Source organism: Lithobates pipiens, unplaced genomic scaffold (genome assembly GCF_037356315.1).
Source record: "Lithobates pipiens isolate NorthernLeopardFrog02 unplaced genomic scaffold, aLitPip1_a1.2 Scaffold_18, whole genome shotgun sequence".
In the NCBI taxonomy this organism is placed as follows: domain Eukaryota; kingdom Metazoa; phylum Chordata; class Amphibia; order Anura; family Ranidae; genus Lithobates; species Lithobates pipiens.
The window spans coordinates 125,459,996-125,485,909 of record NW_027507758.1 but is presented as its reverse complement, the minus strand read 5'-3'; the positions used below and the strand labels follow the sequence as shown (position 1 = coordinate 125,485,909).

General features: G+C 45.2%; 1 long non-coding RNA gene across 1 annotated transcript; it reads right to left on the bottom strand.

Moving 5' to 3' along the window:
* Window positions 1-7,333: 7,333 nt before the first annotated feature.
* LOC143987401 (uncharacterized) lies at window positions 7,334-17,460 on the bottom strand. The gene is made up of 2 exons (XR_013276643.1): window positions 17,153-17,460; window positions 7,334-7,543 (listed from the first exon to the last, which is right to left on the bottom strand). It is a non-coding gene; the product is annotated as an uncharacterized LOC143987401 (long non-coding RNA).
* Between the last annotated feature and the right edge of the window lie 8,454 nt (window positions 17,461-25,914).

The window sequence follows — 25,914 nt, the reverse complement described above, 5'->3', positions numbered from 1 at the left end:
GAACCCGCCGCGGATTCGCGGCGTTTCCGCATCGCTCCAGTGTGAACCCAGCCTAATAAGCGATCATTTTTCTGATCGCCGTATTAGTGTCACAGGTGACGCTAGTTAGGCAGGTAGGTATTTAGGTTCGCCGCAGGTTTTTATAGCGCCAGGGACCCCCATATACTACCGCATAAAGCCCCCTGATTGCCCCCTAGTTAACCCTTTCACCAGTGATCACCATATAACTGTTACAGGTGACGCTGGTTGGTTAGTTATTTTTTTATAGTTTCAGGGCACCCGCCATTTATTACCTAATAAAGGTTTAACCCCCTGATCACCCGGCGGGTGTCATTTGTGACTAATAACTGTTAGGGCAGTTAGGGTTAGCCCCCTTTAGTTCTAATGTACCCCCCTAACCCCCCCAATAAAGGTTTAACCCCGTGATCACCCCCCGTCGCCAGTGTCACTAAGGCTGGGTTCACATTGCAGCGGTTTATGAGAACGGATGTGATTCGCACCGCACTGCAGTGCAAATCACATCCGATCTCTGTGCGATTCGAGTTCAGCTATACAGATAGTATGGCTGAATTCGTGTCGCACCCGCCGCACCCGCCGCAAACTCGCACGGGACCCTTTTTTTGGTCCGCAGCAGAATCGGATCGCATGGGTGTTCACACCATGCGATCCAAGTTTGCAGATCGCACTGCGATATGCGAACTGATCTGGGGGTGTCATTAACATTTCACTGACACTCCCAGCAGTTCGCATAGGGCAGTGTGAACTGCCGCCGGGAGGCATGCGATGCGGGAACCCGCCGCGCATTCGTGGCGTTCCCGCATCGCTCCAGTGTGAACCCAGCCTAATAAGCGATCGTTTTTCTGATCGCTGTATTAGTGTCACAGGTGACGCTAGTTAGGCAGGTAGGTATTTAGGTTCGCCGCAGCTTTTTATAGCGCCAGGGACCCCCATATACTACCGCATAAAGCCCCCTGATTGCCCCCTAGTTAACCCTTTCACCAGTGATCACCATATAACTGTTACAGGTGACGCTGGTTGGTTAGTTATTTTTTTATAGTTTCAGGGCACCCGCCATTTATTACCTAGTCTCACTAGTGTACCCCTAAATTTAGGGGTGTCTACTTTCCAAAATGGGGTCATTTGGGGGGGGTTTGTGCCATCTTGGCATTTTATGGCCTTCAAAACTGTAACGCCCTTAGAAAGCCTGAAGGCGGTGCTTGGTTTTCGGGGCCCCGTACGCGGCTAGGCTCCCAAAAAGTCCCACATATGTGGTATCCCGGTACTCAGGAGAAGCAGCAGAATTTATTTTGGGGTGTCATTTCACATATGCCCATGGCATGCGTGAGCAATATATCATTTAGTGACAACTTTGTGAAAAAAAAAAAAAAAAAAAAAAAAAAGTTTGTAATTTTCCCGCAACTTGTGGCAAAATATAAAATATTCCATGGACTCAACATGCCTCTCAGCAAATAGCTTGGGGTGTCTACTTTCTAAAATGGGGTCATTTGTGGGGGTTTTGTGCCATCTTGGCATTTTATGGCTTTCAAAACTGTAATAGGTAGTGAGAAGTGAACTCAAAAATTTACGCCCTTAGAAAGCCTGAAGGCGGTGCTTGGTTTTCGGGGCCCCGTACGCGGCTAGGCTCCCAAAAAGTCCCACATATGTGGTATCCCCGTACTCAGGAGAAGCAGCAGAATTTATTTTGGGGTGTCATTTCACATATGCCCATGGCATGCATGAGCAATATATCATTTAGTGACAACTTTGTGAAAAAAAAAAAAAAAAGTTTGTAATTTTCCCGCAACTTGTGGCAAAATATAAAATATTCCATGAACTCAACATGCCTCTCAGCAAATAGCTTGGGGTGTCTACTTTCTAAAATGGGGTCATTTGTGGGGGTTTTGTGCCATCTTGGCATTTTATGGCCTTCAAAACTGTAATAGGTAGTGAGAAGTGAACTCAAAAATTTACGCCCTTAGAAAGCCTGAAGGCGGTGCTTGGTTTTCGGGGCCCCGTACGCGGCTAGGCTCCCAAAAAGTCCCACATATGTGGTATCCCCGTACTCAGGAGAAGCAGCAGAATTTATTTTGGGGTGTCATTTCACATATGCCCATAGCATGTGTGAGCAATATATCATTTAGTGACAACTTTGTGTAAAAAAAAAAAAAAAATTTTTTTTTTGTCATTATTCAATCGCTTGAGGCAAAAAAATAAAATATTCAATGGGCTCAACATGCCTCTTATCAATTTCCTTAGGGGGTCTACTTTCCAAAAGGGGGTCATTTGGGGGGGTTTTGTACTGCCCTGCCAATTTAGCACCTCAAGAAATGAGATAGGCAGTCGTAAACTAAAAGCTGTGTAAATTCCAGAAAACGTACCTTAGTTTGTAGATGTGACAACTTTTGCGCAAACCAATAAATATACAATTATTGACTTTTTTTTTACCAAAGACATGTGGCTGAATACATTTTGGCCTAAATGTATGACTAAAATTGAGTTTATTGGATTTTTCTAATAACAAAAAGTAGAAAATATCATTTTTTTTCAAAATTTGCGGTCTTTTTACGTTTATATCGCAAAAAATAAAAATCGCAGAGGCAATCAAATACCATCAAAAGAAAGCTCTATTTGTGGGAAGAAAAGGACGCAAATTTTGTTTGGGTACAACATTGCATGACCGCGCAATTACCAGTTAAAGCAGCGCAGTGCCAAAGTGTAAAAAGACCTCTGGTCATTTACCAGCAAAATGGTCCGGTCTGAAAGTGGTTAAGTGGTTAATATCACCTTTTGCATTTCAGCCTTTTCCATGGTGGGGGGCCAGGAGTTCTGGCTGCAGACGTCAAATGTCAGAAAGCCTTGACCCCTTACATTCAGGGATGCCAGAACCATTTCCTAGGGTTGAAGCCTAGTAGGGTTATGGGACACTGTAGGAAAGGGATAATGAATCACCCTGTTTAGTAAGAACTTGGGAAGTTCTGTTCAGAAGAGGATTAGGGCTTAACCACTTTCAGACCGGACCATTTTGCTGGTAAATGACCAGAGGTCTTTTTACAATTTGGCACTGCGCTGCTTTAACTGGTAATTGCGCGGTCATGCAATGTTGTACCCAAACAAAATTTGCGTCCTTTTCTTCCCACAAATAGAGCTTTCTTTTGATGGTATTTGATTGCCTCTGCGATTTTTATTTTTTGCGATATAAACGTAAAAAGACCGCAAATTTTGAAAAAAAATGATATTTTCTACTTTTTGTTATTAGAAGAATCCAATAAACTCAATTTTAGTCATACATTTAGGCCAAAATGTATTCAGCCACATGTCTTTGGTAAAAAAAAAAGTCAATAATTGTATATTTATTGGTTTGCGCAAAAGTTGTCACATCTACAAACTAAGGTACGTTTTCTGGAATTTATGCAGCTTTTAGTTTACGACTGCCTATCTCATTTCTTGAGGTGCTAAAATGGCAGGGCAGTACAAAACCCCCCCAAATGACCCCATTTTGGAAAGTAGACCCCCTAAGGAAATTGATAAGTGGCATGTTGAGCCCATTGAATATTTTATTTTTTTGCCTCAAGCGATTGAATAATGACAAAAAAAAAATTTTTTTTTTTTTTACACAAAGTTGTCACTAAATGATATATTGCTCACACATGCTATGGGCATATGTGAAATGACACCCCAAAATAAATTCTGCTGTTTCTCCTGAGTACGGGGATACCACATATGTGGGACTTTTTGGGAGCCTAGCCGCGTACGGGGCCCTGAAAACCAAGCACCGCCTTCAGGCTTTCTAAGGGCGTAAATTTTTGATTTCACTTCTCACTACCTATTACAGTTTTGAAGGCCATAAAATGCCAAGATGGCACAAAACCCCCACAAATGACCCCATTTTAGAAAGTAGACACCCCAAGCTATTTGCTGAGAGGCATGTTGAGTCCATGGAATATTTTATATTTTGCCACAAGTTGCGGGAAAATTACAAACTTTTTTTTTTTTTTCACAAAGTTGTCACTAAATGATATATTGCTCACGCATGCCATGGGCATATGTGAAATGACACCCCAAAATAAATTCTGCTGCTTCTCCTGAGTACGGGGATACCACATATGTGGGACTTTTTGGGAGCCTAGCCGCGTATGGGGCCCCGAAAACCAAGCACCGCCTTCAGGCTTTCTAAGGGCGTTACAGTTTTGAAGGCCATAAAATGCCAAGATGGCACAAACCCCCCCCCAAATGACCCCATTTTGGAAAGTAGACACCCCTAAATTTAGGGGTACACTAGTGAGACTAGGTAATAAATGGCGGGTGCCCTGAAACTATAAAAAAATAACTAACCAACCAGCGTCACCTGTAACAGTTATATGGTGATCACTGGTGAAAGGGTTAACTAGGGGGCAAGCAGGGGGCTTTATGCGGTAGTATATGGGGGTCCCTGGCGCTATAAAAAGCTGCGGCGAACCTAAATACCTACCTGCCTAACTAGCGTCACCTGTGACACTAATACAGCGATCAGAAAAACGATCGCTTATTAGGCTGGGTTCACACTGGAGCGATGCGGGAACGCCACGAATCCGCGGCGGGTTCCCGCATCACATGCCTCCCGGCGGCAGTTCACACTGCCCTATGCGAACTGCTGGGAGTGTCAGTGAAATGTTAATGACACCCCCAGATCAGTTCGCATATCGCAGTGCAATCTGCAAACTCGGATCGCATGGTGTGAACACCCATGCGATCCGATTCTGCTGCGGGCCAAAAAAAGGGTCCCGTGCGAATTTGCGGCGGGTGCGATGCGAATTCAGCCATACTATCTGTATGGCTGAACTCGAATCGCACAGAGATCGGATGTGATTTGCACTGCAGTGCGGTGCGAATCACATTCGTTCTCATAAACCGCTGCAATGTGAACCCAGCCTTAGTGACACTGGCGACGGGGGGTGATCACGGGGTTAAACCTTTATTGGGGGGGTACATTAGAACTAAAGGGGGCTAACCCTAACTGCCCTAACAGTTATTACAGTCACAAATGACACCAATGCAAAAAAAAAAAAAATGACATTGGTGTCACTGTGACTGGGGGGCAGGGGTAATTGGGGGGGTGATCGAGGGGGTGTGAGTGTGCCTGGCATGTTCTACTGTGAAGTGTCGTGTTGGTGCAACTCACCGATCCTCTCTCCTCGGTGTCGGAACGAAAAATACCGACACGGAGGAGAGATTACATCACTTCCTCTCCTGTGTTTACATTACAGGAGAGGAAGTGATGTCACGAAGGATTTCTATTCGTCGGGAGCGATCGCGAGGGGGTGGCCATGAATGAATGGCCGCCCCCTCATCCCGGATTGCTCGCGAACGAATACCGACCGCCGCAGGCACCGCGGGAAGGCAGGGACGTACAGGTACGCCCATATGCCTGCCCGTGCCATTCTGTCGACGTACATCGTCGTGCGGCGGTCGGGAAGTGGTTAAAGAAGAAGTATAAAGATGTATACCCAACCAAATAGGTTTCGGCTCGGTGCATGGCCTTCATTTGACCCTTCTAGCAAAACTAGGTGTAGCAATATGGGTGTTCTACTCCTGCTATGGACTTTAATCTCCTGAAGTAGGCTCTCAGGCATAAGTAAAGCCATAGATTGGGCATGCCTTAAACGCAGGGATAAAGCTTCTGTTAAGCTATTACCTTTTAAGTAGGCTTCCCTTTAGTCTTTGATGTAAAGGTTGTCTGTGAGCCCCCCCCTTTTTTGCAGTTTTATTTCCCTTAGTGTTAAGACAGACCCTCTTATTTATCAATGTAGTGTCCTTGTCTTACAGCACAGGTCTCCGATTTATCTTTCTAGTGCAGGGATTTGCAATTAGTGGACCTCCAGCTGTTGCAAAACTACAAGTCCCATCATGCCTCTGGGTGTCATGCTTGTAGCTGTCAGAGTCTTACTATGCCTCATGGGACTTGTAGTTCTGCAACAGCTGGAGGTCTGCTAATTGCATATCCCTGTTCTAGTGGTTCTAATGCCACGTACACACAATCGGACTATCTGGCAGACTTAGTACGGTGGACCTAGTCTGGCAGAACACCCGCCGCACTTTGCAGCTGAGGTCCACCAGACTTTCTGAATGACCGACCTGCTCACACACGACCGGACTTTTCCGGCGGACAACCTGGCAGATTATGGCAGGAGTCCGCCGGACTTTTGAAATGAACGGACTTGTCCACACACGGAGGAAAGTCCATTTAATTGTCGTGGCTCCAGGTAGACGGGACTAGCGAAGGAAGTCAATGTCGCCTCCTCCATGGACGAAATTGACACCTTGCTAGCCCCATCACCTGGTATGGACTTAAAGGGGAAGTCCTACGCCGAAAAAACGTCCCAAAGTCCATATCAGACCCTTATCCGAGCACCCTGCTGGTTAGGAAAGGGGGTGGGGACGAGCGAGCGCCCCCCCTCTCCTGAGCAGTACCAGGCCACGTGCCCTCAACATGGGGGTGTGCCCCCCCACCCCAAAGCACCTTGTCCCCATGTTGATGAGGACAAGGGCCTCTTCCCGACAACCCTGGCCGTTGGTTGTTGGGATCTGCGGGCGGGGGGCTTATCGGAATCCGGGAGCCTCCTTCCCTATGTGAATGAGTATGGGGTACAATGTACCCCTCCTCGCCAGACGACTTCTTCCAGGGACGTGTTGCACGGCGACTTATATAGGGACAAGGGGTAGGGTCACCGGATGATGTCACAGTCCCAGTGACCAGGACGGCAGGCCTACTTCCCGCCCGTTGCAGGAGGGAAAATTTGTAGAACACTAGAAGGTGAGTGCCTATGAGGAATGATTTTTTTCCTTGTGAACTGGGGTTCAGGAGTTACTTCTCTACAAACTGAGGATCAAGGGGAAGGGGGGGGGACTTAAAATAGCTGTCGATTGATTGTGTTTCCTGTAGGAAGGAGCCTCTCATCTCTCAGATGTGCCACCCTGGAAGATTTCCCAGAAAGACAGCTACCTATATGTAACTGGTACTTTTTTTTTTTTTTTTTTTATATTTTTTCAGTTTGTCTGCCCCCACCCCCAAAAAAAAAAATTTGAGCACCACCCGCCACTGTTGGGAGGACTTCATGTGATCACGATATTTATTGAATGCTTTATCATAAATTACATGGATTTTTTCACCAATTTTAAATGATGAAATCAGCTCTGTAAATTATTATTTTGTTATATTGTTACATCGTGGCTTTGTCCTGAATACTTAGAATAAAAATATATTTAAACCAGAAAAAAAAAAAAAAACCCCTTCTATAAAAATACATATACATTTTCCATTTATGAAACAGAAAAATAAAAGGACCACATTCATATGTATAATTATTAACAGGATTTTATACAGGATATTATTTTTCTGGTGAAGTATTTTCACGTTTTTTTAAACCTAGATCAAAAAATTGAGAAATCCCGGTGCTTAAAGGTAGAGAGGCTTGCGTTCTGGTATAGGTCGCCAAATATACGTCATGCTGTTCGACTAAAAGTTCATCATCATCCACATCAGCTATATCTTTTAAAATTTCTGGATCTGCAAAGAGAAAAAATTTAAATATAAAAGATTTTGCAATATTAAGTACAGTTACTAGATTTTTTTTTTCCCACTTAAAAACTCTAAAAAATGTCAGATTCTCTCAGTGGACAAGATGAAGAGGCGGGACAGATAACGTCATGATATCCACCTCATCAAATCAGAGAACACCTCCTAATGGAATACAAAAAATTTTCTGAATGGTGGCGGTGCTAAGCAAGTGATCCCGTGTTCTATTTACAGAGGACAAGCCCTTTGAGAGGCACCCAGAATAAACCTGCACTGACTGTATGTAACAAAAGGCTAATACAATGTATTCCTGCATCCCCAGTGGCCCTCTGGATGGGATATATGAGGAATTAGATATATGTAACCTGAACCAATGCAAGTTGAGAAAAAATAAAAATAAAAAATTCAAGTTCAGATTCCAAAAGGTAGGGATATCTGCATTTTCCACAGGCACAGCTTTTTAAAAAGGAGAAGTATAGCCAAAGCTATTTTGGCTGTACCTATGGATTGCAGGAGTACAGTTTGTTCTGCAATCCTGTGATCTGTTTTCAGCCTCTGTCAGCTGACGTCACAGAGCCGGTCCAGACTCTGGAAAGATCCCAACCATACGCTCTGTATTTGCTCAGAAGCCTGGACTGGCAGCTAGCTCAGTCACTCAGTGATCCACTGAGAAGCTGAGCAAGCCACTCCTGCCCCCTCCACGTCCCAGCACTCGAAAGCGTGGGGGTGGACATGGGAGACTGGACGCGGGTACAGGCGATGGCCAGAGACTGCGGATGCGGTACAGGAGATCAATGCAGCCTCCCCAACTTAATTTAAATGCAGCCTACCAGTGCCCATCATTTGCAGCCTGCCTGTGCCTCACCAGTGCCCATCATGCAGCCTGCCTTTGTATGTCAGACAGGATCAGGACAGGGCAGTGTTAGCCATGCAAACCCAAGAACAGTGGTCTATGAAGGAAAGCCATCAGCACACCGCATTAAGGAGCAGCTTGTCGGTATGATCAGCAGGAGGAACATTATCGGTGTGCAGCACTGCGGGGATTAAGAGTGCAGGACTTGTTGTTTGATATGCTGTTAAAGACAGTGAGCCTGATCTCACTGTTTCTAACAGCATGTCAAACAAAAAGGCCTGCACTCTTAACCTCCTTGGTGCTGCACACCGATAATCTGCCTCCCACTGATCATACCGACAAGCTGCTGCTTAATGCGGTGTGCTGACAGCTTTCCCCCATAGATAGAGCACTGTTTTGCTTTCAGCCACCTCGTCCTGGAGGGAGGGGAGGAGAGGACTGGACTGCGGCTGGACAGGGACGCTCCACAACGACACCCCCGTACTAGGTGGCACCAGGGGCGGGGCCCTGCCCCATTTTCAGCGCAGTTATCAGCATGATTTCCTTTTCGTCATTTTGCCAAAAATGACATTTTCGCCCGGTATGTTTCGGAGGCCAAAATTTCAGTGCATCCCTACTTTTCTCAAAGGCAATTTTTCCTTCCCTATTAAGTTTTTCTCAGATATTTTAAGTTGCAGAACATCTCTTGAGGAAAGACTCAATTTCAGGGGATGAGTAAAGACCTGGCGTCCCACAAAGAAATACAGGAAAAAAGGGCAATACGTGTAAATTTGCCAAATAGCCAGCCCATATATTGAGAAAAAAAAATATGTAATTTTGGCCCAACCAATATTCCCTCTGAAAAGGAACGTATGGATGAGAAATCTGATGACAGGATAGTTTCACTCCTCTGTGCAGACTTTTATAGAGCTGCCACCATTCCCGATTTCCACTGGCCATCATGTATTTAGGTTATTTATCCTTGATGTGAATTGTTTTGGACACATCATATTCATAAATTGAAAAAAATAAATAAATGCATAACAAACATATACAACAAACAACAAAGGATTCGCCCTGGGACTTTAAATGAAGTGGGTACTGTTTCCGTGCTGTAATATATAACAAACAACAAAGGATTCGCCCTGGGACTTTAAATGAAGTGGGTACTGTTTCATAGTACATATACCAGGGCTCGACAAAACCCGGGCGCCAGGTCGCATTTGCGACTAGAATTAGCGAACCGGCGCGATCGCGTCGGGCCGCGCCGCCGGCGGCCGGTAATTTAGCCCCCGGCTTTGAGGCCTTCTACGATCCTATGGTTCCTTCTGGAATCTGGCGCCCTCTTGTGGTGGCCGTTGGAATTACAACCAGCAATGCTAATGGATGCAATGCTAATTTTCCCTGCCTGCCAGCCTATCTTCCTTCCCTTTACTCAGAACCCCTAAAAATATATATATATATATATATATATATATATATATATATATATATATATATATATATATATATATATATATATATATATATATATATATATATATATATATATATATATATATTTTATTCTAACACCCTAAAGAATAAAATGGTGGTCGTTGCAATACTGTCTGTCACACCGGATTTGCACAGCGGACTTACAAGCGCACTTTTTTGGGGAAATGTATTTAATAAAAAAAAAATAAAAAATAAGACAACAGTAAAGTTAGCCCAATTTTTTTTAATATTGTGAAAGATAATGTTGCGTCGAGTAAATCGATACCAAACATGTCATGCTTCAAAATTGCGCCCGCTCATGGAATGGCGACAAACTTTTACCCTTTAATATCTCCATAGGCGACATTTAAAAAATTCTACAGGTTGCACTTTTTAAGTTAGAGGAGGTCTGGGGCTAGAATTATTGCTCTCACTCTACCGATCGCAGCGATACCTCACATGTGTGATTTGAACACCGCTTTCATATATGCGTTCGCTTCTGCATGCAAGCTTGGCGGGACAGGGCGCGTTTAAAAGATTTTTTTTTTATTTTAACTTTTATTTTTAATTTTTTTCACTGTTCTTTAAAAAAAAAAAAAAAAAAAAAGTGTGTCACTTTTATTCCTATTACAAGGAATGTAAAAATCCCTTGTAATAGAAAAAAGCATGACAGGTCCTCTTGTATATGAGATCTGGGGTCAGAGAGACCTCACATCTCATATTTACACTAAAATGCAATTTAAAAAAAATTTGTCATTTGAAAAAAATAAATAAAATGTCCCTCTAAGAGCTATGGGCAATGACTTGGAGACAGGTGAGGGGCTGGGGGCTATCTTCCCCTCACTCGTCTCCATGTCAGGCCAGGGACAGGTCCAGATCGCCGTCACGGACCTGGCTCCTAACTTTTTTAGCTGGCTCCTAGATTCCAAGCAAATTTGTCAACCCCTGACATATACAATGCGATATATGGCTCTGATTGAATATCGCAAATTAAAAGATTGCATATAATATAAAAAGGGCCAATATTACAGTCCCAATGTGATGATACAATATAAAAAGTGTCCATGCTCTTTATAAGCATAACACCATACTCTACACCAGTGCTTTGTGTGCCCCACATGGATTAACAATCACCATATACACTACCAAAAACTATTGGGGCACCTGCCTTTACATGCACATGAAATTTAATGGCATCCCAATCTTAGTCTGCAAGATTCAATATTGAGTTGGCCCACCCTTTGCAGCTATAAGAGCTTCAACTCTTCTGGGAAGACTGTCCATAAGGTTTAGGAGTGTGTCTATGGGAATGTGTGACCATTCTTCTTGAGGTCAGGACTCTGTCAGGAGATGAAAGATCAACTTTATCTTCCTGAGTGCTAAGAGTGGTATGAATGGTCCCAATTCATCCAATTCCTCCAAAGATAACATATCTAGACGCTCTTCTCTCTGGACACCTCCTTATCCTCATCCCCTGAGGCTTTGGATGAAATAGCCTTGCTTGCGGCTTCCTCCTGAATTACTGTACTCCCTGGAAGTGGATGGCAGAGGACTGGATGGTCTGGCTTGACTCCATGATTGGAGTGCCGGGTGTTTGTTCAAAAAGGAGAAGAATGATTGCAAAGTATCGGTGCGTTCCTTCTGTAAGGAGACTAAAAGCTCTGAGCTTTGTGGCTGCTTTACTTTTCCCTGCTCACTAGGTACACTATACAGTCCTTGCCCAGGTCTTGGTCCAGCTGTCCTTAAAGCGGGATTCCGCTGCTGTTTTTTTTTTTTTTACCCGTGTCACTGGTGGGCGATTCCTACGGTGTCTTTGCAGTCACGATCGGCGTCTTTTTAACCCCCGGCGTGACGATTTCATTGCTAAGGAAAAACTTTAAAAAAGCAGTCCGGCGGTTTCCATTTTCACTGTGGGCGTTTGAAGCCCACAGGCATTTACTTCCTGGATGCGATGATGCTGAGCTCCCAGCATCCACCACTCCATCTCGCACATGCTCATTGAGTGTCCTCTGTCTTCCTTCCTCTTGCCTCATGTTCTATAGTGGTAATGGCAGATAGAGCTGCCTGCCCACTTTCAAAATGGCAATTTCGGACATGCCCTCGTGACATGACCGGCGTCCTCCTTCCGAAATCTCACGAGATTTTGGCATGACTGTGTCCCCCACTGATTCCTGGGAAATAGCTAAAAAAGTTCCCAGGGACCATTGCGAAGCCGATAAACACGCCTACTCCCACGGGAGGAGAGCCGGAAGTCGGCATAAACATTAAAAATAAAAAAGGTAAATACTGCATATTATTTTATTTCAATGGTCATAACTGCATCTATGTTCCAAAGCCATTTGAATAAGATGAACTTGCAATTTTCTGTACAAAACCGCTTTAAGGAACACTTTGCAGGAAGGGCACCTTTTCTTAGAAGAGGCAGGGTATGCTTTGTTTTTTCTCATGCTTTCTGTAATTAAGAACAGAAAGGCAGCCCATTAGGATGAAAGCATTATCCTACACCTCCCCCCCCCCCCCCCCCAATCCAGAACTCCACCCGAAAAAAAAAAAAAAAGGAGGCGTGGAGGGAGGACCGGAAGTCTACACCAGCCAGGGCCGGGCCCCCCCACCTTCCTGCATTCCACAGGCCAAAACGGAAGCAGTGTACATGGCTGGAAGTTCTCCCCACTTCTGAAAATGATGTCACCTGCCACCCAAACCCGCAAACAAACGGAGACCTGGGAAGCCCCGCTCCTGCTCCAGGAAGGGGGGTAGACTCTCCCGGCTGGCCCGAGCTCTCACCAAGCAGGAGCTCCGGAGTGTCCCCCACCCGTCTGGGGAGGATGCTGGGATGGCCCAGGAGGACCACAAGATCCAATATTGGAAAGAAAAAATAAAAAAAAAATAAGGTGAGCCATGCACCCACACACAGGACCTCTGCCTGGAGAGAGTGCAGCCCACCCACAGTTTCTCATAGCGCTTCCACTATGGTGGAAAAAAAAAAATACTACAACTGAGGACATGGTAGAAGGGGGCTGCCTTAAGAGGAATTATTTGCAGTGTTTGCTGGTAAGTTGGGTGGAGCTACGCTCTCTCCAGGTGCTGTCCTGAAAGACGCTTTGAGAAACTGGGACTTTTTATACTGTATGCAATCTCTTTGTGATATTCAAAAACCAGAGCCCTAGATCACATTTTGTAGGCTTCTGATAGGCGTGGTTTATTTTTTTTCAATTACTCTGTACCTTAGCACTACATTCTAAATGCAGCAATCATCTTAAAAGTGGTTCTAAAGGCTCAAGGTTTTTAACCTTCATGCATGAAGATAAAAAAAAAAAAAAAAACTGTTTGTGCGCGCAGCAGCAACCCCCCCCCCCCCCCCCCCAATACTTACCTGAGCCACATTGCGATCCAGTGATATTAAAAAAAAAAACCTTAAAGCGGAGGCCGTTTAAAAAAAAAAAAAGTCAGCAGCTGCAAACACTGCAGCTGCTGACTTATCAGCCCACTTACCTGTCCAGGGCGCCCGCGATGTCGGCCGCCAGAGGCCGACCCGTCCCTCGGCTCCCAGCGTCGGCATTCCTTGTAAGGGAAACAGGCAGTGGAGCCTTACGGCTTTCACTGCCCGTTTCCTACTGCGCATGCGCGAGTCACGCAGCGCTTTGTGAATGGGACGCGCTGTGTTCTGGAACACACAGTTCCCAGGACGCAGCGCGACCCATTACCCAAAAGACGCCGCACGGAGGAAAGGAAGATTAGGATTATGTGCCTAGCAACAGGCAAGAAAAAAAAAAAAAAAAAAAAAAAAAAAAAAAATTTTTTTTTTTTTTTAGATTTTTTTGTAATTTTTTTTTTTTTTTTTTTTTTTTCCAGGGTGGCCCTCCACTTTAAGTTTCACTACTTTTATGCACTATTTCAAATATTTAAAACACTGTGCATCCAAGGCGCAGAGCATTTCAGAGCATTTTTTTCTTTTTACATCAAATTCATAGTACAATTCCAGTTTTGGAAGATTGAAACATTTCTTTACTTACTATTAATGCCACATCAGCTCTTAAATTAGCAATATTTAAAGTGCACAGATTTTTCATTAATCATATTCCATTATGGTATAGTAGTTTGTTTTTAATGCGTTATTAAAATGATGGCAAACGCATTTAACAAAAGCGCACGGTGGCCACCAAACAGCATGGTACTCTGTGACGTCACTTGTTGCTGTGTGGACATATCAGCCTTAAAGAGGAAGTAAACCCTTTCAAACCACTTTGACCTACAGGTAAGCCTAGATTAAGGCTTACCTGTAGGTCCAAGCAATATCTCCTAAACCTATATGGTTTAGGAGATATTTGCCCGAAAATGGGCACCGCTGTCTACGGCGCATGCGCCGTAGACAGCGGCGCGCAGGCGCACTAAATGCGGCAAGTCCAAGAATGGATCTGCCTAATTTGTCGACTCCCGTGCGCATGCGCGGGAGTGACGTCATCGCGGCTTCGCCGAATGGCAGCGGCGGAGCTGCGAGACGCGACTCCCGTGCGCATGCGCGGGAGTGACGTCATCGCGGCTTCGCCGCTGTCATTCGTCGGAGCTGCGAGACGCCACCAGCAAGATGGATGCGGCGGACTACAGGGGACAGCGGCGACTTCGCTGGCTCCTGTGTCAGGTAAGTGACACATAATGAGCTACTATGCGATGCATAGTAGTCCATTATGCTTTGCCTTTGCAGGGAAAAAAGAGGAAGTAAACCCTGATGGGTTTACTTCCTCTTTAAAAGCACACATAAATATGTATATTGCATGTTATTGTGTGCACCAATGAAATTCCGTGAGCACACAGATGTATGTCGGCAGAATGGCACAGGCAGGCAAATGGGCGTACCTGTACATCCCTCTAAATTTGCAACCAACCGGGAGCCCAGGTGTGCCCGCGGTTCCCAGGAACTTGAGGTTCGCCGGCGGCCAGCGATTGCCGTGTGGAGAGGCAGAACGGGGAAACAATGTAAATGTAAACAAGGCATTTACCTGTTCTGCGGCATGACAGAGATCCACTGCTCCCCGTCACCGGAAGCATTGATCGATGTCATGTCAGTGGTAGCCCACCCACCCCCCCCAGTTAGAATCACTCCCTAGGACACAATTAACCCCTTCCCTGCCAGTGTCATTTACACAGGAATCAGTGCATTTGTATAGCACTGATTGCTGTATAAATGACAATGGTCCCAAAAATGTCCGATGTGTCCACCATAATGTCGCAGTCACGATTTTTTACCAAAAATATGTAGAATACGTATTGGCCTAAACTGAGGAAAAACTTTTTATTTTTTTTTTTTTTAGTATGTTTTTGGGGGATATTTGTTATAGCAAAATGTAAAAAATAGTGTCTTTTTCAAAATTTACACTTTTTTTGTTTATATCGCAAAAAATAAAAAACCGCAGGGGTGATCAAATAACAGCAAAAGAAAGCTCTTTTTTTTTTCCACAAATAAAGGGGGGGGGGGGATGTCAATTTTGTTTGGGAGCCACGTCACACAACAGCCCAATTGTCAGTTAAAGCGACGCAGTGCCAAATCGCAAAAAAGTGCTCTGGTCAGGAAGAGGGTAAATTCTTCCGGGGCTGAAGTGGTTAAATTTTTATTTTTTTCCCACAATTCTATGTAAAAATCAAGATTTCCCCCCCCCCCCCCCTTTTTTTTTTTTTCACAAAATTGTTATATTAGCGGGTTATTTCTCACACACAGCATATGCACAGCACAAGTTAGACCCCAAAACACATTCTACTACTCCTGAGTATGGCTAAAAATAGCGCCTGAAAAAAGCGGCTCCTTAAATACTGGAGCAGTGCGCTAGCAGGTCGGTAGAGAAGAGGGGGGGGGGGGGGGAAAGGGGGGGGGTCCTCCTAGCAGCATCAGTTTATTCACAGCTCCTGCCCATTAAATAAATGGGGCAGCGCAGCTATACCACCAGCAAAGCAGCGCTTTTAACCCTTTTTTAGCCGCTAAAATCTGCGCTAAAAATAGTGCCGCTTTACTGCCAACGCCCACACCGCCCCAGTGTGAAAGGGGCCTTATACAGCCAGACCAAATGCAGTGGCCCGATATGCAGGGAGCGCTAACAGGCGTTCTTGCAGCATAAATTACACAGATAATTTCTTGACTACCTCTTAACCTTTTACACAGCCTGGCCACATAGAGAGGCCCAACATGCAGGGAGCATAAAATTTATTAAAAGGTGAAAAAAAAAAAAAACCTTGAGCGTTTACAACACCTTTAACCACTTACGAACCAGCAACGTACCCGTACGTGGCTGGACTTAAGGTGGCTATACCAGGGTGATGCCTACAGCTGCAGGGATCACCTCGGTACCATCTTTCGTCTCTCTCTCGTAAAAGCAATCCCAGAAGTTATATAGCCACTGGATTGCCTTTACAAGCAGCGACAGGAGATGTCTCACCCCTCCACCTTCTGCAGCTTGCTTTGGAAGCCTAACAAAAGCTGGGACCGGCTTTGATGGGCTCTCCACTATGGTAACCCGGAAGTAATGACCTGACATCACTTCCAGCTTACCCGGATGTCAGTAGCGCCATTTTTAAAAAACTCAAACGCATATCTTGGTGTTTTGAATGCTTTTAAAAGCAGAAGAGGGATTTGGGGCCCTATAGACCCCAGATCTTTCCATAAAGAGTACCTGTCACAAAGACATCAAAACATTTTTTTTTTAAAGCAACAGTGTTAAAAAAAAAAAAAAAAAAGGGGGAGGAAAACAAAAAACTTAAAAGTACCCCTGTCCTCCCACACAAAGGCAAATGCACGCGTCAATCTTTCGTATCTATTTACACGAAATAACAGCATCTTTTGTATTTTACAAAAACAAAGCTATATTATGTAGTTTGCATTTAAAAGTATTTTTCCTAAATCAATTGCGTTTGAAAAGCTGCTGTGCAATACCGAGTGACAAAAAAGCGAGGAAGAAAAATGCAAAACCCACCAATTTTTTTTTTTATGCAAGCTAAGCCTTTGCTTTAATAATAAAATTTTTTTAATAATAATATATATTAAAAAGACCTGGTCTAGAAGAGGTTAAATGAATAGGCAGCTACATGGGGCTTTAACACAAAAAAACGATGGTTTCACCTTTGCCAGGTGTGAATGAGGCCTTAAAAGACAACTGCCACCAACTAAAAAAAGGGCAAGTCGTCTAACCACGTGACTGTGCCCAGCCCTCAGAACAGCTCCAAGCTACTAAAACGAGCTCAGGAAACCGAGTGTACAGGCAGGTCATACGTCTTTTCAGACACTAGGTGGCGCTATCTTGCCTCACCTTTCGGCGAGCTTTCCTTTTTCTTATTAGTGAAGTGAATGTAAGCGATGCAGGCGACCGCAAACCAGGAGCTCCCGGCGTAGATCATCGATAGCCGGACTCTCCATTTTTCTTCTGGTGTCCAGTTCTTTTTCGTCCCCTTTGGACTTACCAATCGGAGAAAGCGGACGAGCTTCTCCATCGCCATAGCTCCTTGGCGCTGAAGGGCAAATTCACTTTAGCGCTCCGAACAAGCACGAGGACCTGGCTGACGTTACGGTCAGGTGACTCCACTCAAACCACGTGACCGTTCTCCTAGCGATTGGAGGGCGCAGAGACCTTGGTCATGTGACAACCATAATGCTACAGACCGGAAACTGCCACATTTAGGTCTACATTTGAAATAAATATCAGTCAGTACTCAGTACAGTTCTACTAACTCTTGTACCCCACTATGGACCACAGCAAAGGTTACAAGTCTGCTTTTAGCCAATGATAACTTTGTCATTACGTAAAGCAGGCCTTCCACAGAGAACTTAAAGTGGTTGTAAAGGTACATTTTTTCACCTTAATGCATTCTATGCATTATGGTGAAAAAACATCTGGCACTACACCCAGCCCCCCCCCCCCGTTTTACTTACCTGACCCCTCGAAAATCCCGCGCTCGCCCCCGCCGTCCTCTTCACTGCTCAGCCTGGCCGCTGATTGGCTGGAGTGGATGGATAGCAGCGCAGCCATTGGCTCACGCTGCTGTCAATCACATCCACTGACGCGGAGCGCCGGGACTGTGTGATACAGCGAGCAGCTATAGTCGCCGGCTGTATCACGGGAGCGTGTCCGCAGGTGCTTCTCACCATGCGAGGGAGCTCGCATGAACGCGAGAAGTACCTGCGGGAGGAAGCAGAGACGGCCGCCGAGGGACCCCAGAAGAGCAGGTTCGGGGCCACTCTGTGCAAAACGAGCTGCACAGTGGAGGGAAGTATAACATGTTTGTTATTTTAAAAAAAAAAAATGTTTTTACTTTACAATCCCTTTAAAGCGTGAGGGCCCATTTACACCAATTGTGGTGTGTAGGGATGAGCTCAGGCGTGTTCACATGGAACATGTGCAGAGCCCGCCAGGAAGTCGTCGCAGCACTGCGCTAATCACAGGCAGTGAGACATTGCCGATCTCTGCAGCCGCACATCGGGGCAATGTCTCACTGCCTGGGATTAGCGCAGCGCTGCGCCGACTTCCTGGCGGGCTCTGCACGTGTTCCATGCGAACACGCCTGAGCTCATCCCTAGTGGTGTGGGAGTGGTGCGTTTCCTGCACTTAATTGTTAATGGCAACCCAAACAGGCACACATTGTGGCCACAAAACCATGCTGCCCCATAGTACCATGTGGCTTGGTGTGGTGTGTTTTTTAAAAGTAGCGCCTTTGTGCATTCCTGTGCGTTCGGTAGCCCATTGGACTGACTAAAATGTGTGCGTGTTCTAGTGTGAATTGGCCCCAACTCCACTTTTGTTGAGAAAAAAAAAAAAAAAGTCCATCCCCTCTGGGTGGATCTATGTACGCTGCAGGGTGGATAAAAAAGAAAAAAAAATAATCAGATTTTTTTTGATTTTTATCAATTTTATTTTCAGAAAATGCTTTTGGAGTAAAAATATATCTAAAGAGTTTTCTATTTAAGATACATTAATAATTGAGTTTATTCAGCGTGAACTGGAGCTTGGTTATGTAGCATGAGGCTGTACATTCTGAAATATTTACATTTTTGGTAAACTCATTCAATGAATCCAAGCTAGCACGCACTGCATTGTTGCATTCATACAATTGCACAGTAACCAAGAGATAAAACAAAGTTCAGGAATATTCCTTTACCCCCACTGTTTTGCAAATCTATGTACACTACAAATTGTATGACTGAATCGGTTTTGATATCGCCGTTTTACTAACCTGACAGCTTATTATTCTAAAGAGAAAACCTTCAGTTCACTTTGTTTGCAAATATTAAAGATTCTAACTACCAGCAAGAATAAATCCTTACATTTAAAGAGCACCTGTCATTTCAGATCCATCATGGCAGCGCCTGTTAGTGGGCATCCGCTCACCTGCTGCCACCACTTTCCTCACCTTTTTGTGTCACTGCTGCATCACCAGCCATCCCATTAAAGTGAATGGGGAGGAGGAGCCACTGTGGGACAGAGATTACAGTTGCTCTGATTGCTGGTTGCTCAAGTTGAATTAAATCAAGACTTTTTATTAGTGATTTAAATCAAATCCACCCTGGTACACTGCAAGGATTTTATCAAACTTTGAGGCAGAATCCTACCCATTTCTGTTCTAAAGCACCCCATAGCAAATATACTGCTACAGGGTGGTTGAGCCATGCAGAATCGTGTATCTATACGGGATTCTGCACTTCTGGGTTAGGGGTGGGCTGCTTCTGTTGCGTTTACTCGCAGCGAAAGCCAATCAGTGGGTGCCGGGCATTGGATGTCCGCCATCACCCTCCGATCCTCAGACAGAGACATAGAATGGAGATCTGTCTGTATTCTGATTCCGATTGTTGTGAAGCGGCTATCCCTTGTGAGACCTCTATGCCTGGCCTGTATAAGATATAATCACTGAGGACAATCCTCATCAGATTGTTTGAACTCACCAAATACCGATTCCATCCACAAGATGTTTTTATTCTGAACATCAGGTTACAGCAGATGACAAGATACAAACAGATGAATAGGTTGTAGTATTTATGCGGTCAAAAGATGATATTGTCTGTAGCTTACAATGCAGAATACATGTGCCCTGCTACGTGTGACTTGTAGTAAAAATATAATGTGGAAAAGCCATAGACTGAGTATAGCCTCAAATACAAAATATACGTAATACATATAACAGTACCATCATCCCAACTGATAATTGTCAAGAATTGGGAATTCTAAGGATATTGGGGCAGTTGCTGAGGCTGCTCCCTTGATATCCACACCCAAAAAGGTTTGCTAAGGGGACTATTACGGTACTAAGTAAATAATTCATAGAAGACTTTGTTATAAAAAAAAGTTACAAATAATTTAATAAGAGCAAAAAAAATAAAAAATTGAATCCATCAAAACTTCCATATTGTTAAAATCATATACACCACAATTTAATAAACTACCGACGGGTGGCCCTGTAAGGTTTCTATTGAAGAGGGGTATAGAAACGTTTCCTCTACCGGTTTCGCGGCAAACCGCTTCTTCAGGAGGATAGTCTACAGAATAAATAAAAATATTTGCAAATAATCAAATAGCAGCGAATCATATGACATAACAAAAAAATTACAATAATTTAAATAGCGAGGGGGATCAGCTCACCCACAGAGGAGGAAGCAGTAGATCACAGGACCCATCGGTTTTCTTCCACGGCAGATGCGGGGGACTGCAAAGGACTCCCCAAACTTAAAGCGGAGGTCCACCCTAAAGTGGACCTTCCGCTCATTGGAATCCTCCCCCCCTCCGGCGCCACAATTGGCACCTTTCAGGGGGGAGGGGGGGGTGCAGGTACCTGTACAGTACAGGTATCTGCACCCACTTCCGGGATAGCTCTCTGCGGAAAGGGGCGTGAATCTACGCCCCTTTCCGAAAGTCCCCCGCTGCCTGCTGGGAAACACACAGATCCCAGAGGCAGCGGGTCCATCCTTATTGCGCAGCGCGACTCGCGCATGCGCAGTAGGGAACCGGGAAATGAAACCGAAAGGCTCCACTTCCTGATTCCCATACCCAAGATGGCGGCGGCAGCACCCGAGAGACGATCGAGAGATCGGCTTCGGGTGCCGACATCGCGGGCGCGCTGGGCGGGTAAGTGTCTTTATTTTAAAAGTCAGCAGCTGCAGTATTTGTAGCTGCTGGCTTTTAAAAAAAAAAAAAAACGACGGAACTCCGGGCGGACTCCCGCTTTAAACAGATTATATATATATATATATATATATATATATATATATATATATATATATATATATATATATATATATATATATATATATATATATATATATATATATATATGAATTAAAGTGAGATGAGACATTAACCTATACACACCTAAAGAGCGATATATAGGTGGAAAGGGATGGAAAGTAGACTGTGTGCATAGGGGCTATAAAAAGAGCCTATAAAAAGGAGGATGCTTAATTGTGCATCCTAAAGGTGTCCTAAACATACAAGAAGTTACCAAAGAAATTAACCAAATTGGGAAGAAAAGGAAAAAGAAATAAAGAGTCTGTGGAAAAAGAGAACCCACCACAAGGGATAGGGTGAAAAGGATATAAGTGAAACAAGTGTGAAAAAATGAAAGCCAAACATACCGTTTGGACTATATTATCCAGTGCACACCACCCATGTTCATAGAAGGAGATCAAACAGGGCAACACCATAGTAGCCAAAGAATACAAATGTATAGTGTGCAGGGCAGGTATCGCCTACTATATATAAATATAATACACTCACCAAAGAGAGGAACTGGTAAGCATGTATGCACAGGTTGCTGTTGAGAAAGGACAACACAGGTGTATTGCAGGTTAACACACCAGGTAATCATGATAATTTATATGGTAATTCATTAGCCAGGAAACAAACATGAACCTGGGCATTGATCGCCATCTGTGGGGGTACACACAGAGCAATCACCTTAAGCACATATGAAAAAAGGCATAAAGTAAGATAAGACTAGGAGACCTAGGGTACTAGAGGTCCTAGTCATCGGGTACCAAAACAGCAATACACTAACCTGTATAAACATGTCCAACAACACAACCTGGCATGTGGAGTCCTGAAAACTGCTCAACAGTGGTCTGACACAGATCACTATTTAAGCCCCCAACCCTTCCGGCGTCAGCGCACGCCGCTAAATGGCGGCATCTGACATCACGAGGTGCGCTCGCACGGCCACGCACCATCGCGCGCACGCATTGCGCATGTGCATGGAACGTGCGTACAGCGCATGTGCGTGCCGGAGAGGCCCATGAATAATTGAAAAGGAATAAATAAGTGAAAAGATTCCTCAAACTAAAAAACAATAGCGGACACCCCATAAAATTATATCTATACTGGTATACAAACAATATCAAGTTAACTGATAAAGAAAAAATAAATCAATTGATGCAATAAAGGTAATAATGAAAAAAAAAAAAAAACCTCCTCACATAACAAAACTAAAACAAATGCCACAAAAAATTCATGAAAATGCTATGTAGTGCAAAGGATAAACGAGTTAGTACATAAATAGTGGTAAAAAACCTCTCAAGTATCAAGACTGATGCGAATATAAGTGATACTACAAAGAATAATGAACATGAGGTAATGGTGAAAAAACTCTCATATATGAAAACGAATGCAGATACCGCAAGCAAATATTATATAAAAATTGCCCAAAAAATCGAATAATCAATAACAGAGATTAAAACCAATGATTGTACAAAAGAAAAAAAATGGCATTAAGTTGAAAAACTGTCCCAATAAGGAAATTGTGTAAAAAGAAAAAAGCAAAAAATAAAAGAAAGAGTCCAATTAAGGTGCAAAACATAAATTCCAATGGAAAGATAGCCCTGTCCTCACATCCTGCCCTAGCCTCCCTCCCTTTTTCAAATCAGCAACTTCTCCCTCTTTGGAACAGGTTTAGAATTCCTCATAAGGTAGCCCTGTGACCAGGACCCTCTGACACCTATTTTTGACTTTTTACGATTCTAGAAAGACTGGCCCCATTTCACTGACGATATCACAGGCCCGGTCCCATTTTCCTACATTTACAGTACATCCTGTAGTCAACATTGGTATCCATTGGCCCAACTCACGGGATTTCTTCATAGTGTTAGCCTGGGTTCACACTATTTTGATGCAGGAACCAGCATGATTCCAGTGCCGGTTCCTGCATCGCATCGCCCATGCAGACAGTTCACACTGCCCTCTGCGAACCGCTGCGGGTGCAGGAACCTTTTCCCCCCGCACTAGAATCGGATCACATGGGTGTTCACACTGTGATCCGACCTGGGGGTGTCATTAACTTTGTATTGACACCCCCATATAATTCAAAGTGCTCAGTCCATCCAAACGCCAAATTCTTCAGCATTAGGTATAAGTGCTCCCAAATTATTTAATTCAATACAGCAACTTCTGGTCTCACGATCTTCAGCAAGCTTTTTTTGGTATCACCGGGTATTAATGGTGTATATTCCTTTAAGACTCAGATCCACTTTAATAGACTGCTCTACATGCACTCAAGACAAAGCAAAAGGTAACTGCCATAGTGTCGTATAATAAAACAGCTTAATTTATTAATAAAAAACCACACTTCTAAACATACATTCAAATCTTGCATAACACACTGCAATTGTATTTTTAAGATACCAGCCCTGTAATGCACTTCCAGTTACGCCAATATCATCTGCCTTCTCCTTCAGGGGTGGACTGACAACACATGGGGCCCCCGGGCAATAGAAGATCATGGGGCTCCCTTGGTCTCCACACTCAAGCCAAACCTGCACAGGGAGACACTGGAGAGAGAACATACACACAGAGGGACACTAGACGGAGAACGCACACACACACAGGGGGGGACACTGGAGGGAGAACGCACACACACACACGGGGACACTGGAGGGAGAACGCACACACACACACAGGGGGGGACACTGGAGGGAGAACGTACACGTACACACACAGGGGGGGGGACACTGGAGGGAGAACGCACACACACACGGGGGGGGGGGGACACTGGAGGGAGAACGCACACACACGGGGGGGGGGGACACTGGAGGGAGAACGCACACACACAGGGGAGGACACTGGAGGGAGAACGTGCACACACACACAGGGGGGGACACTGGAGGGAGAACACACACACACAGGGGGGGACACTGGAGGGAGAACGCACACACACACGGGGGGACACTGGAGGGAGAACGCACACACACGGGGGGACACTGGAGCGAGAACACGCACACACACGGGGGGGGGCACTGGAGGGAGAACGCAAACACACAGGGGGGACACTGGAGGGAGAACGCACACACACACAGGGGGGACACTGGAGGGAGAACGCACACGGGGGGGGACACTGGAGGGAGAACGCACACACACACAGGGGGACACAGGAGGGAGAAGGCACACACACACAGGGGGACACTGGAGGGAGAAGGCACACACACACACACACAGGGGGGGCACACACACACAGGGGGACACTGGAGGGAGAACGCACACACAGGGGGACACTGGAGGGAGAACGCACACACACACACACACACAGGGGGACACTGGAGGGAGAACGCACACACACAGGGGGACACTGGAGGGAGAACGCACACACACACACACACAGGGGGACACTGGAGGGAGAATGCGCACACACACACAGGGGGACACTGGAGGGAGAACGCACACACACAGGGGGACACTGGAGGGAGAACGCGCACACACACAGGGGGACACTGGAGGGAGAACGCACACACAGGGGGACACGCACACAGGGGGACACATGCGGGACACGCACACAGGGGGACACGCACACAGCACAGAGGGACATGCACACAGGGGGACACTCACACAGCACAGGGGAACATGCACACAGGAGGACACACACAGCACAGGGGGACACGCACACAGCACAGGAGGACATGCACACAGGACACTTACACAGCACAGGGGGACATGCACACAGCACAGGAGGACATGCACACAGGACACTTACACAGCACAGGGGGACATGCACACAGGAGGACATGCACACAGCACAGGGGGACATGCACACAGGAGGACAGGCACACAGCACAGGGACACATGCACACAGGGGGACACGCACACAGCACAGGGGGACATGCACACAGGGGGACACTCACACAGCACAGGGGGACATGCACACAGGAGGGACATGCACACAGCACAGGAGGACACGCACATAGGAGGACATGCACACGGGGGGACATGCACACAGGACACTTACACAGCACAGGGGGACATGCACACAGGACACTTACACAGCACAGGGGGACATGCACACAGGGGGACACGCACACAGCACAGGGGGACATGCACACAGGACACTTACACAGCACAGGGGGACATGCACACAGGGGGACACGCACACAGGAGGACATGCACATAGTGGCCTCTCATATGCCGAGTCCGGGCCCCTAATGTCCTCGGGCGGCATCCGAGTGACCGACTGGTCAGTCCGCCCCTGTTCTCCCTACATGTTACGTCATGGAAACATTGGTAGCGGAAGATAGCCCTGACCCCAAAAGTGTCCACACCACTTGGACGTGTTGGTGGGTCAATAGTGAATCACTGCTTTCCAAGCTTTAATCTCCCAATGATTTGTCCTGTTTTTTTTCCCACTATTGGTGACTTTTTGTGCGTTTCTCAGATTGCTCGCTTTCACTCCCTTTTTTCCCCCCTCTACCTCATCTTTTCTCGCTCCCTTACCCTTTCCCCAGTTGTACCTTAATGTCGCAATTGTGTCATTAGCTTGTTATATTAATTGTTACTTCATGGCTTTGTACTGAATGCTCCAAACTTTTTTCTCAAAAATAAAAAAACGTTATTTTTTTTTTTCCTTTTTTTTTTTTCCTTTTCCGCCATCTCAGTCAGTTACTTTATTTTAGCGGATTCTAATCAGTTTATCGCTCAGAAACCCGCTAGTTCTCCTTAACATCATTGTGTCAGTTTTTCTTTTATTCTTTAAATTTCAATTTCATTTTAATACAAACAGTACATCCTTTTACTTATAAAAATCTATTTTTTCTTCCGTTTCCCTCCCCCTCCCC